Source organism: Hordeum vulgare, chromosome 7H (assembly GCF_904849725.1).
Source record: "Hordeum vulgare subsp. vulgare chromosome 7H, MorexV3_pseudomolecules_assembly, whole genome shotgun sequence".
NCBI classification, from domain to species: domain Eukaryota; kingdom Viridiplantae; phylum Streptophyta; class Magnoliopsida; order Poales; family Poaceae; genus Hordeum; species Hordeum vulgare.
Genome location: NC_058524.1, coordinates 86,896,691 through 86,910,411, shown reverse-complemented (window position 1 = coordinate 86,910,411; position 13,721 = coordinate 86,896,691).

Genomic DNA, 13,721 nt, shown 5'->3' with positions numbered 1-13,721 from the left:
ACCGTCGTTCTAAGCAAAATAAGGTGCATAAAAGGATTAACATCACATGCAATTCATAAGTGACATGATATGGCCATCATCACGTGCTTCTTGATCTCCATCACCAAAGCACCGGCACGATCTTCTTGTCACCGGCGCCACACCATGATCATCCATCAACGTGTTGCCATCAGGGTTGTCGTGCTACTTATGCTATTACTACTAAAGCTACATCCTAGCAAAATAGTAAACGCATCTGCAAGCACAAACGTTAGTATAAAGACAACCCTATGGCTCCTGCCGGTTGCCGTACCATCGACGTGCAAGTCGATATTTGTATTACAACATGATCATCTCATACATCCAATATATCACATCACATCGTTGGCCATATCACATCACAATCATACCCTGCAAAAACAAGTTAGACGTCCTCTAATTTTGTTGTTGCATGTTTTACGTGGTGACCAAGGGTATCTAGTAGGATCGCATCTTACTTACGCAAACACCACAACGGAGATATATGAGTTGCTATTTAACCTCATCCAAGGACCTCCTCGGTCAAATCCGATTCAACTAAAGTTGGAGAAACCGTCACTTGCCAGTCATCTTTGAGCAAAGGGGGTTACTCGTAACGATGAAACCAGTCTCTCGTAAGCGTACGAGTAATGTCGGTCCAAGCCGCTTCAATCCAACAATACCGCGGAATCAAGAAAAGACTAAGGAGGGCAGCAAAACGCACATCACCGCCCACAAAAACTTTTGTGTTCTACTCGAGAAGACATCTACGCATGAACCTAGCTCATGATGCCACTGTTGGGTAACGTCGCATGGGAAACAAAAATTTTCCTACGCGCACGAAGACCTATCATGGTGATGTCCATCTACGAGAGGGGATGAGTGATCTACGTACCCTTGTAGATCATACAGCAGAAGCGTTAGAGAACGCGGTTGATGTAGTGGAACGTCCTCACGTCCCTCGATCTGCCCCGCGAACAATCCCGCGATCAGTCCCACGATCTAGTACCGAACGGACGGCACCTCCGCGTTCAGCACACGTACAGCTCGACGATGATCTCGGCCTTCTTGATCCAGCAAGAGAGACCGAGAGGTAGAAGAGTTCTCCGGCAGCGTGACGACGCTCCGGAGGTTGGTGATGACCTTGTCTCAGCAGGGCTCCGCCCGAGCTCCGCAGAAACGCGATCTAGAGGAAAAACCGTGGAGGTATGTGGTCGGGCTGTCGTGGAAAAGTCGTCTCAAATCAGCCCTAAAACCTCCGTATATATAGGTGGGAGGGAGGGGGGCCTTGCCTTGGGGTCCAAGGACCCTCAAGGGGTCGGCCGAGCCAAGGGGGAGGACTCTCCCCCCCCCCCAAACCGAGTTGGACTAGGTTTGGTGGGAGGGAGTCCCCCTCCCTTCCCACCTCCTCCTTTTTTTTTCTTTTTCCTTTGATTTCTTATCCTTGGCGCATAGGGCCCTTTTGGGCTGTCCCACCAGCCCACTAAGGGCTGGTGCGCCACCCTTATGGCCTATGGGCTTCCCCGGGGTGGGTTGCCCCCCCGGTGAACTCCCGGAACCCATTCGTCATTCCCGGTACATTCCCGGTAACTCCGAAAACCTTCCGGTAATCAAATGAGGTCATCCTATATATCAATCTTCGTTTCCGAACCATTCTGGAAACCCTCGTGACGTCCGTGATCTCATCCGGGACTCCGAACAACATTCGGTAACCAACCATATAACTCAAATACGCATAAAACAACGTCGAACCTTAAGTGTGCAGACCCTGCGGGTTCGAGAACTATGTAGACATGACCCGAGAGACTCCTCGGTCAATATCCAATAGCGGGACCTGGATGCCCATATTGGATCCTACATATTCTACGAAGATCTTATCGTTTGAACCTCAGTGCCAAGGATTCGTATAATCCCGTATGTCATTCCCTTTGTCCTTCGGTATGTTACTTGCCCGAGATTCGATCGTCAGTATCCGCATACCTATTTCAATCTCGTTTACCGGCAAGTCTCTTTACTTGTTCCGTAATACAAGATCCCGCAACTTACACTAAGTTACATTGCTTGCAAGGCTTGTGTGTGATGTTGTATTACCGAGTGGGCCCCGAGATACCTCTCCGTCACACGGAGTGACAAATCCCAGTCTTGATCCATACTAACTCAACTAACACCTTCGGAGATACCTGTAGAGCATCTTTATAGTCACCCAGTTACGTTGCGACGTTTGATACACACAAAGCATTCCTCCGGTGTCAGTGAGTTATATGATCTCATGGTCATAGGAATAAATACTTGACACGCAGAAAACTGTAGCAACAAAATGACACGATCAACATGCTACGTCTATTAGTTTGGGTCTAATCCATCACGTGATTCTCCCAATGACGTGATCCAGTTATCAAGGAACAACACCTTGTTCATAATCAGAAGACACTGACTATCATCGATCAACTGGCTAGCCAACTAGAGGCATGCTAGGGACGGTGTTTTGTCTATGTATCCACACATGTAAATGAGTCTTCATTCAATATAGTTATAGCATGGATAATAAACTATTATCTTGATACAGGAATTATAATAATAACTATATTTATTATTGCCTCTAGGGCATAATTCCAACAAGCACATAACTCCTCTCTCTTTCTGTCCATCAGACCCTCTCGAATATGGTGCAGACGGAAGGCTGCACTAAAGTCTGCCCATGTGGCTACTGGTCCCGCAGGACGCATAGCTTCAAAGTTCTCCCACCATACATTGGCGGGTCCTTACAGAAAGTACGCCACAAAGGTCACTTTGTCGGCCTTAGAAACATTTGTAGAGCGAATCTTGCGCGATATACTGCACAACCAGTCATCAGCGTCGAGGGGATCGACGGAGTGATGGAACTTCGGAGGATTCAGCTTCACGGAGTCATTGAGGGACACTGCATCATTCCTAGGCTGACGAGCCATATTTTTCTCAATACGCTCTAACAGACGGTTGGTCTCCCTTTTGTTTCTCTCTGCCTCAAGCATAACTTCCGCCAGAGAGGGCGCGTGAGGCAGTTCCTCCTGCGATGCTTGACTACCCTCTCCTTGATCATGAGCAGGGGCACGGTTCAACCTGGTGAACACCATCCTGACAAACAAACTCACAGCTTAGACCAATATCAACATCAACGCTAACTATGGATTAAGAATGCACTGAACACATAGAATGCGAAAATGAACATCCGAACAACATGGTAACAAGCAACTGATATATATACACCATGGTTCATACACACCATTACAAAGTTCAGTACAACCTTAACCAAAGAGCAAACTACTGAAAAGATGACACAACTCATCAGAGGATTTCCAAGCTTCCTATACATTATTTATCTATGCCTCCGGAATTCATCGTACGACGTAAGCATACTCCACAAGACGCACAGGACTCTGGAAGTATAGCTACTACCATACTATCCTTCCACTCACGGGTTCAGGCATCCGAATAGAACATCTCATAAAGGTTGCCTCCATGGCCTGGAAGCTGAACCTGCGGATCAGGAAATACTCGAGCCTGAGACCCCTAGGAACCGTAAGGACACGGGTGTGGCCTTGGTCCCCTGACTGGTGGTAGTAGAGGTCCCCGAAGAGGGGTGACTCCTCCTATAGCAGGCCAGTCAACATGAGCTGGAAGATGGGTCCTAACAGGGTTCAACATCTCCATATCTCCATACCCTGTCTGGACTACAGGTGCCAGCTGTGTCAAAGCCGTCCACAAATGGGAACGTGTAGCATAGAGCTCCACACGAAGGGCACGAGCATCCCTGTCTCTATTATCTAGCATCTCAGCAGTGGACTGCAGCAGCAGATCCTCCATAGAGGAATCAAAGTAGACCCCACTGAGGTATCCTTCTTCTCCTTGCTGAGAGGCAGGAACATAGCAGAACTCTGAATTCTGCAACAGTGCATGTCTGGCCCTCATGATGGTCAGCATTGAATAGGCAGCATCTTGTACTACCATGTCAACAGTGACCCCAATCCATAAGACCAATGGATCGGCTCCTATGCTCCAGGGTAATCTGGGAATACCCTAACGGTGCAGAGATACTAACTCTGATTAAAATCCCGGTACTGCTCCTCCACTGCGTACTCAGGGTACCAGCGGTAACCGGCTACTGACATCATCCTGACTAGCATGGCCGTATGACCTGGCACATCAATGCACCTAGTCAGACGGACCACCTGATGAGAAGGACGGCCAGGCATTTGAAAATAGAGATTAATGCAAAAGCATTAGAGCTCTGAAGACAAAATTGGGCAGCATAACGGCTGAAAATGCTCAAAAACAATTTTGAGACAACCCATGAAGATAGGAGAGCGTAACCACTCAACTACCAAGTTCAATTCCATGGTCATCAAAACTTACCTTCTTTTCCTTGGAATAAAAGAAACCCGAAGTAACTCTCGACTCGTTGTCCTATAATCTACCGATCAGAAACACAAGCCTAAGAGAAAGATAAGTAACCTAGTCCTTAATCCCCGCAGAAAGACGAGGATGAGCAGAATAAAATAACTTGAGAAGAGAAGCAAGAGTCTTACGTTCCCTTCCACAAACAATTCCCTTATATATAACTAAAGCAATTCTAGACTCAACTTCGACCAGTTTGGCTTAGTAATCCTACAGTCAGTCAGGCTCTCATACCAATGTTGTCGGGACGCCGATCCTAAGAAATAGGAATCCAGCCTGTAACACATCGCTTCTCTTTGCGGTCTCATGCACGGTTATCCCCACGGCTGTAGGATTACCTTAGCCGGGACCGTTTGCGCCTTTTGACTCGCATATGCAATTGTGTCGCTAGCAAGCCAATGTCAAAGAACCCGGATCGACATGTCTAGTTATAAACTAAAGTGGCAGTTCCATACAGGGACATGCATACATGACCCAGCAAAGCAGGTGTCGGTCATCAGCGAATGTAGACGAGTCGTAGCAAGCTACAAGGACTCCATTACAACATGTGACATTTCCCAAAGGGATAGACACAACAACTAAGAAGGACACATGCCGGTCAACCAATGTGTCCGGAGCAGTAGCGAACTACCATGGCTCGATGGAATCACAAAGGGGCATTTCCCCGTAAGGAGTGCTACTAAGGCATACGACTAGGTATTCGAACCCCATACATATCAAGTACATCACATGTATGCATGGCATACCGATATGCATAGATACATCGATGGCATCCAACATAACCATAAACATACAAACTTTATTTCGAAGGCTCGGAAGAGCCTCACACATAATATTACACAAATAGGGTCTCACGACCCATCATGATAATTCATACACACGAGTCATACAAGCCAGCGGAAGATTAAAGCTGCCTGAGTACAGACAGGTGGAAAGATAAAGGCTCAAGGCCTGACTATCTACAGACCCATCCTAGGGCCAGATCGTAGCTGGGATACCAGCTACTGGTCATCGTTAACGTCTAGGTAGAACCCTCCATTAGGGTCTTGAACAACCTCTGCAACAATTTATTAAGCAAACGTGAGTACGAAAGTACTCAGCAAGACTTGAGGAAATCTATCTACTCATGCAATGTAACAACAAGGAGTTGTGGGGTTTCATGCGGAAAGCCAGCATTTGACTCTTCGCTAGACAACTTGCATTTATAAATAGTGTTTGACAACTATGTTTCTCACACATGAGTCCACTAACACCACAACAATACTCCATCGTGGACTCATACCATCTCCCTACGGAAATGCCGTCCACGACACTCACACTTATCTTGACAATTTTATGAGTAGCTATTATAGTTATTTGTGAACAACATATATTTCCAAGTAGTCCATATCCGCGGACGCGGCTATTCGAATAGATCATAACCCTGGAGGGGTGTATTTCTTCAGACACGCTCTCTCCACTTATCGCCATGTGCACATCATGCATCTCGGCAACCTTCAAGCGGAACCCTAGCGAGGGAGTCGGCCACGACCGTTAACCACACTAATACTTAGTCCAGGTCTATCGCCTATCTGAGGGTAACCCACACGGAAGTCCGGCCGAGGTTTACGCTACGACCCCAAACGATGTGGGCAGGGTTCCCAAGCCCACCATCTGGGTGCCACTTGGTACACCGTGCCACTGCCTACCGCATCATAGTCCACATCTAGGGTCAGCACCATGCACGGCCTCGAGCATGACTATAAACACCAGAAAGTACTTGCAACTCCTGGACCGAGTACTAGACAGTTAATAAGTCGAGCAGGGTCATATTTTAGGGCCCAACATGTAGTAGTATCTTGTCTTGGATTACATACACGGAACTCAGTTCCTAAGGATGGTTCCAATGAAACAACCCGCCATGTACTCCTACATAGCCTTTCACCGGTACCTTTACCAAATCAGGTTCAACACACAACCTTTACTAACTAAACACATTCTCACGATCTTGTTTATCACCCAGATGACAGACCATACACAACTCTAAGCATAGCATGCATAGCAGGATAAGACACATCATGGCTCAAGCATCTACCAGGTATGGTAGGTTGCAAGGTTCAGCTATTTACTGTGACAAGGACAGGTCATGCGAAGGAAGTGGGTTCAACTAACGTGATAAAAGCAGTGAAAGCATTTTGACCTACTGCAATAAGTAAGAGCAGGAGCGAGAACATGGGATTTATCGGGATGATCAAAATGGTTGCTTGCCTTGTTGCTCAGCAGAGGGGTGATATCCGTCAGTCGGATAATCAGACGTATCCGGAGGGGCGGAGCCTACCGGAATAACAACATTCAATCAATATCAAACATATGTAACAAAATGATGCATGAGATGCAATGTAGCATGGTTTGAGATGACCAACAGAACCCTTTGGGGTGATCTTGATTTGAAATCATAATTCAATTATCATTTGAATTATAATTTATCAAATTCTTTTAATTGATTTGACCTGATGCTGTTTCATAACTATGTTTTTCATGCATGAAAACAGCACCATCGGATTCCTTGAATTTTTCTGATCCTTTTACATATATTATTTGTCAAATTTGGAGTTATATTCAATTTTCTATGAATTTCCAAAGTTTTGAACTTATTCTGGAATTATTTTTAAACAGAAAAGCTTTTATTGCATCAGCATGACATGAGTAGGTCAATCTGGCCGTTGAAAGTCAAACCTGACCAGTGGGACCCATTGGTCAGTAACTCTCGCCAGGTTTTAGTTTAAATTTAACTTAATGAACTAATTATCAGGGTTGGACCCACATGTAAGTGTCTGTTTAAGTTTTTATTTAATTAATTATTTTTATTAGACTAATCCTAATTAGCCTGGGGGCTGGCCCCACTTGCCAGTGACTCAGGGGAGTCAGATCCACCGGCAGCAAGGTCGATCTCGCCGGCGGTGAGCCTCCGGCAGCACCAGAGACGGCGGAGGGGCTCGGGAATGCATCTCCGATGACCAAACTTCACACGGAGGGCACCAGACGAACGACACTTCACCCGCGGCTCCATTTTTGCATGCAGCAGGGTATGAAATGGCCGGAGATGACGCCGGCGACGAGCTTGGCGGCGGCCGAAGCTCGGGCATCATCGGGGTCATCGAAACAGAGGTCTTCTCGCGCGGGGCTGGGCTCCTAGAGCATCTACGCGACGCACTGAAGCCATTGGTGGCCTCAGAATGACCAGCCGATCACCGTAGAGCTACCGGCGACGAGGTCCCGCGGCGGATCTCGTCGGGCTCCGGTGGAATCGGGGCCTAGAGGAAGGGATCGACGGGGAAAACTTGGGGGAAAGAACCCTGAGCTCATGGGGAGTGCAGAGGCATCGAGAGTGGGCGCGGGGATGGCCTGAGGAGGGAGAACGACGGCGGCGAGCTCCGGTGACCCGAGGAGGAAGATGACGGCGTCATGGCGTTTCAGAGCTTCTCGGCATCGAGCGACTGGGTTGAGAGCTTCAGGGGATCACGGCGAAGCTAACGCGTAGCTCAAGTGAGAGGGAGAGGGGCTGGAGTGATGGCGAGCTCGAGCTCAAGCTTGCGGTCATGGCGGCCGAGAGGGGGAGAGAGCAGGGGTGAATGGCAAGGGGATGAGCACGGGGAGGCCTTCGGGGAGCTTATCCCCTTCACGCCAGCGAGACGCGGCGGCTAGGCAGACGCACAGGTGCGTGGCCGCGCCGGAACGAGCGGCGGCCACCTCCTGCTGCTCGCTGGCAAGGAGGAAGATGACACGCGCTAAGTTGGCTCGGCCTCAGGTGAGCGACAGGTAAAGTTTTTGCATTTCTTTTCTTTTCTGTTTCTGTTTTATTCTTTCTGATATATGTTTCATTTGTTTTTGGCTCCAAACTATTCCTAAAAATAGTTTGAAAAATACCAGAGTGTTAGTTGGAATATTTCCAACTACATATAAAGTTTTCAACATTTTTGGAAACTTTGAAATATTTGAAACCAAAAATATAATTAATTTCAGTAGCTTTTAACTTAAATTTAAAATGCCAAAAGTAGTTTGAAAATAAGTTTCATCCCTGATATTTTGTTTTCAACATTTATGAGAAAAGATGAACTTTTCTAATGGCCATTTTGGATTCATTGATTTTGACAATGGTTGGATTTCTTTTGAATAAGGAGTGGCTAGGGTTTTGCTTTGGATTTCACCACTTCCTTTTAGTTTATTTCCATTTCTTGAATGCAATGAAATAAGACATGAGCACAAGTTGCTAAACCCTAACAGGGAATCCAGGGATGTGACAATTGTTCTCTGTTATCACAATGACTCGATGTTGTCATGTAGCAGAATATGTATATGATCGCAAATGCCTTTCATGAGTGTCTTTTCATTTATGTACACACTTCTTTCCCCATATAATATATTCCATTTTTAGAGCTTTATTAGTACCTTAAAAACTACAAATAATTCATTAATGTTTAAGTGTCTACTACTATTTTTCCTCTGCATGTTTTTTTGCAATATTTTATCTATTTTTATCAAGTTTTTGTTTGACGAGTAGAAATATTAACCATACGATATACTACAACAGTGTACTTCAACGGGTCGCTCGCTCTAGAAAGATCATCTTTCTCTCTCCTATCTTAATCGCTTTCTCCTGTCACTTTTGTAAATCTAATGCTTCACACCTCTATCTATTTACTATTGTTTGTTGTATCCTTACGAGCAAGCTATGGAAATTTATTCATTTGTTGCTACTTTAGTAGTGAGACCTTAAAAAAAGGGAACATAATTTATATTTTTTGAATAAGATAATCTTTCCTTATCATCTTTTGCTTCTGTTTTTAGATTATCTTACGTCGGTATGGACTTGATGGTAGGATTGCACAAGGCACATGCTAAACATGAATACGTACTTAAATGATATCCTATAAGGATAGACAATAATACAAAACACTATATTAAATGCGGAGAAATAGATGAGAAATTTGCATGACAATCATATATTATGATGATCATATTACAACAACGAGAGATTAATTAGCTTGGTATGATGATGTACTTATGTCGATGTGTCAAACATATCATGTTTTAAATGTCATCTAATGCTACTGCGGACTACATGTTGAGCTTCTTCAAGACCTATCTATTTATCATTGTTTGTGGCATGCCATTTTACTCAAACATGATGTTCAATGGAAGATAATCTTGATAAAATAAAAAATAGAGCCAAAAGCTTCTACTACCTTTTCCAAATGCAAGGCAGAATTATGTGTGTGTTTTATTATAGTTTGGAAGGTAAACTATGCATGTTAGATCTCGCCAGGAGTGTCACCATGTGCAACGTAGAGGTGAGATGATGCATATGTGTTGAATCATCTGTACCATCTATTAGTATTAAACATTTTTTTAAAGACATACTATTTTTCCTGATATGCATGCAATTTGTGACTTACATGGATTTACAAGGTACTTTGGAGTTGCAGGTTGCTAATAAGTATTTGCATCTCTAATTGCGTATGTGCATGTCTTTTGTTTGTCCTTGCAGTAAAGAGAAAATTAGCTATTAAACCATCTCAAATACTTATAAATTTCTGCAATAATAAAAAAGAATCTGGATGTATGAAGCGCCACAAATATCGCATATAAACACATGACTGTCTCTACTATGTAGGCATTAGTATGGACAGAAAATATTAAGAAAGTAAATCCATGTTTATAAAAACATGAATTGTCTAAGAATTTGCTGGTAAGGACAAGAACTTCTAATCTTGAATAATTAATGTTGCTCATAGTATAATTAGAATATACGACAATATCATTTTTAAATATGTATCGAAACATACTTTGTCTAATTCGTTGATGCTTGCATGGCAAAAAGGAAGATGTATGTATTCTTTTGGTAGCGTAAGTAAGGAAGATATATAGTACAATTGTGCACTTGAAGTTTATACCTTCTAGAAATTTATAGGTCACGAATACATGCAACAACACGTGTGTTCGTAACCATGTTTTCTACCAACATATATAACAGATATACCTTTATTCATCCTTTATAAAATAGCACGTCCATATTTTCACATATCATATATACATCTGAGGTTGTTTTCCATCACACAACATCAATATTTATGTAATTCGAATACAAGTCTACGTAAACAATGTAATTATAAAATAGTCAGTGAAATATAACTGCGGTAGACCCTATGCCAACTAAGGTACACATGCATGTGTAATAATAATAACTTATGTCAACATATTCTATACTGTTGTTTGGCATATCAATTTTGTATTAAAACTACTAGCCCGTGCAGATGCACATGTTGACAACTAGTGGATTTAACTTGGGACAAGGGACATACAAAAGTAATGATCATCTAGGCATATTTCAAACATTAGGCATGTATCCCGAGGTAATTGTACGTGCTTTCAATAAGAACTTGCACGACATCTTTTGTCCTACTATCCCGCTATCAACGGGGCCAAATGTAACATATGGATATTAAGGTGGTCCTGTCAAAGAGCATCGGAACAAAGCATTAACAATCAATGGATACATGGAATCCTCAAACTATAGCCCATCCCCTTTGGTGTCCCAAGCTGTCACCATTGGGATCGCCGGTTCCAAACTATAATAGGCGCATACTACTCATAGATAGGATCTAGAACACAAATATATTCTTGAAAACATAAGGTATTCAGATCTGAAATCATGTCACTCAGACCCAACATGACAATCATTAAGAGTAACAAGTAGTAGCAAAGATGATAAACACCATAGTAGATTATAGGCAATATGCCCCCAACAATCCGACTAACTATTAGATGATCTAACTCATCCAATCTCTCCCATCCCCTTCACCTACAGCAGGGAATTGCGCACACATGATGGGAGAAGCCATGGAAGGATGATGAAGTGGTGATGGTGATGACGATGGCGACGATTTCCCCTCTCGGAAGGCCAAAACAGCCTCCAGATAAGCCCTACCGAAGAAGAAATGAGGGTGACGGCGGCTTCGCGTTGAGAACTTGCCAAACGACTTCTGTTCTGGAATTTCCTCGTCACAGGTGAAAATAGGAGCCAGGGTAGGGCACCAGAGGGGGTGGGACCCACCCAGGCGGCCTCCCAGCGTGGCGAGGGGGCAGGCCGCGCCAGCAGGTCGCCTGGGGGCCCTGTGGTTCCCCTCTGGCCCATCTTCTGGCCCATGGTCCCTCCCGGTGCGTGCATTTTCTCTATTTTTTCAGGGAATTTTCCGGGACGTCTAAATATCCATTTTCCTGCACACAAGAAAACCATATAGGCAGCTCTGCTGAAAAAGTGTCAGTCCGGGTTAGTTTCATTCAAATCATGCAAGAATGAGGCCAAAACAATAGCAAAAGTGTTTGGAAAAGTCGATAGGTTTGAGACATATCAACTCCCCCAAGCTTAGCATATTGCTGATCCTCAAGCAATTCAGTTTAATGAACTGAACGCGATAAAGAAAATTTTGACAAACTCTTTTGCTTCATCAGATGTATATAAGCATGCACTACGAACAAGTCCAACAAGTATTGAATTAATGCTAAAAAGACAATACACGAAGCAATCCTTCAATCATGTGAAGAGTTTCAAACAACTAAGAATGAATAATGTGTAACTGAAAAGCATAACGAGATCACAATGCACATGACTTGGATATACTAGAGTGGAATCTCAATAGCCCCCAAGAGTGAAACAAAACATAAATGCAGACGCTCCTTCGGAGTATTAAAGAGACTAGAAATAAATATTTTAGAATAAGCAATATCACAATCATGCAGAAGACAATGTGGTGCTTTGGGTCAATGCACATTACACTCAGAATGACAATTATGCTCTGTATAGTTGGTGCTTTTATGAGAAGAGGACGACTCAACAGAAAAGTAAAATAGATAGACCCTTCGCAGAGGGAAGCATTGTTTTGCAGAGGTGCCAGAGCTTGAGCTTTAAAATAGAGATAAATCAACATTTTGGCCGGTATGCTTTCATTGTCAATGTAACAACTAAGAGATCTGAATATCTTCCATGCTAAATAGATTATAGGCGGTTCCCAAACAGAAAAGTAAAGTTTTATCTCCCCCTCCACCAATCGATCACATTCCACGGCGGGCCGAATCCACGAGTACTGTCCATACAAACAACAATCCTGGGGGAGTTTTGTTTCATTAAATTTGATTTGACTTTGAGCATGGAACTGGGCATCCCGGTTACTAGTCACTTTCTCGTGAATGTCAGTGAATTAACACGTATCTTGATAATAATCTACTTAGCATGGAAGATACTGACAGCCCCTAGTCACTACATGAGCGATTCGGGCATACAAAACAAAATATTTATTTGAAAATTTAGAACACGGCACATGCAAATTTACTTAAAACGGCAGATAAATACCGCATATTGGTATGTATGGTGGACTCATATTGCGCAACTGGTTTGAAGGATTTTGGATGCACAAGTACTCGGTCCGCTTAGTACAGGTGAAGGCTAGCAAAAGACGGGGAAGCGACCAAACTAGAGAGCAATAACGGTCATAATCATGCAGAGTGACAAAGCAACATTGAATCGGGCATGAAAGCAATATAACTATTCAGAAATAAAAAAATCATCAAGGCTTTATAGACTTCTAGTCATAAACATGTGTAAGCATGTGCCTTCTCAATCCAGAAATTCTCCGAAGGGAAATACCACTCTAATATCACAAACCATGAATAATGCAATGCTTGCAAATCATTTCAATAACACATTATGCACTCCAGCTATTTGAGGTTAGTCACAAAAAACATGAACTACTGGGAAAAAATTGTAATCATAGCACTATGTCGCTACAAGCTGGTCTCTAGATCATAAGTACACGCATAAGTACAAAAGTAGAAACAAAATAGAGTTCATACCGACTTTCCTTGTTGCATTCCTTCCGTCGATATTCCTCATTATTGCATCGTTACTTGCACGATCGAACGTAGAAAGATATAATCAAGTGCAACTGCAACCATGGACGTGACCTGAACTCTGCAAATAAAGCAAACTAAAGAAAGAACAAAAATATTTTTGGGGTTTCCAAAGGTTAAACGAAAGCAAAGGAAAAGAGAAAAAAAATTGTTGTTTTTGCAAAGAGAGAACAAATAAGAACATGCAAAAACTCTGAAAATATTTACAAAGCATATTACGGATGTTACAATGACAGGGGAGAAGGATATGTACTCCCCCAAGCTTAGGCTTTTGGCCTAAGTTGAGCTCGGCTACTGCGGGCTCCAGGAGCTTCCTCCGGCTCCGGAGTAGTACTCATGGCTCC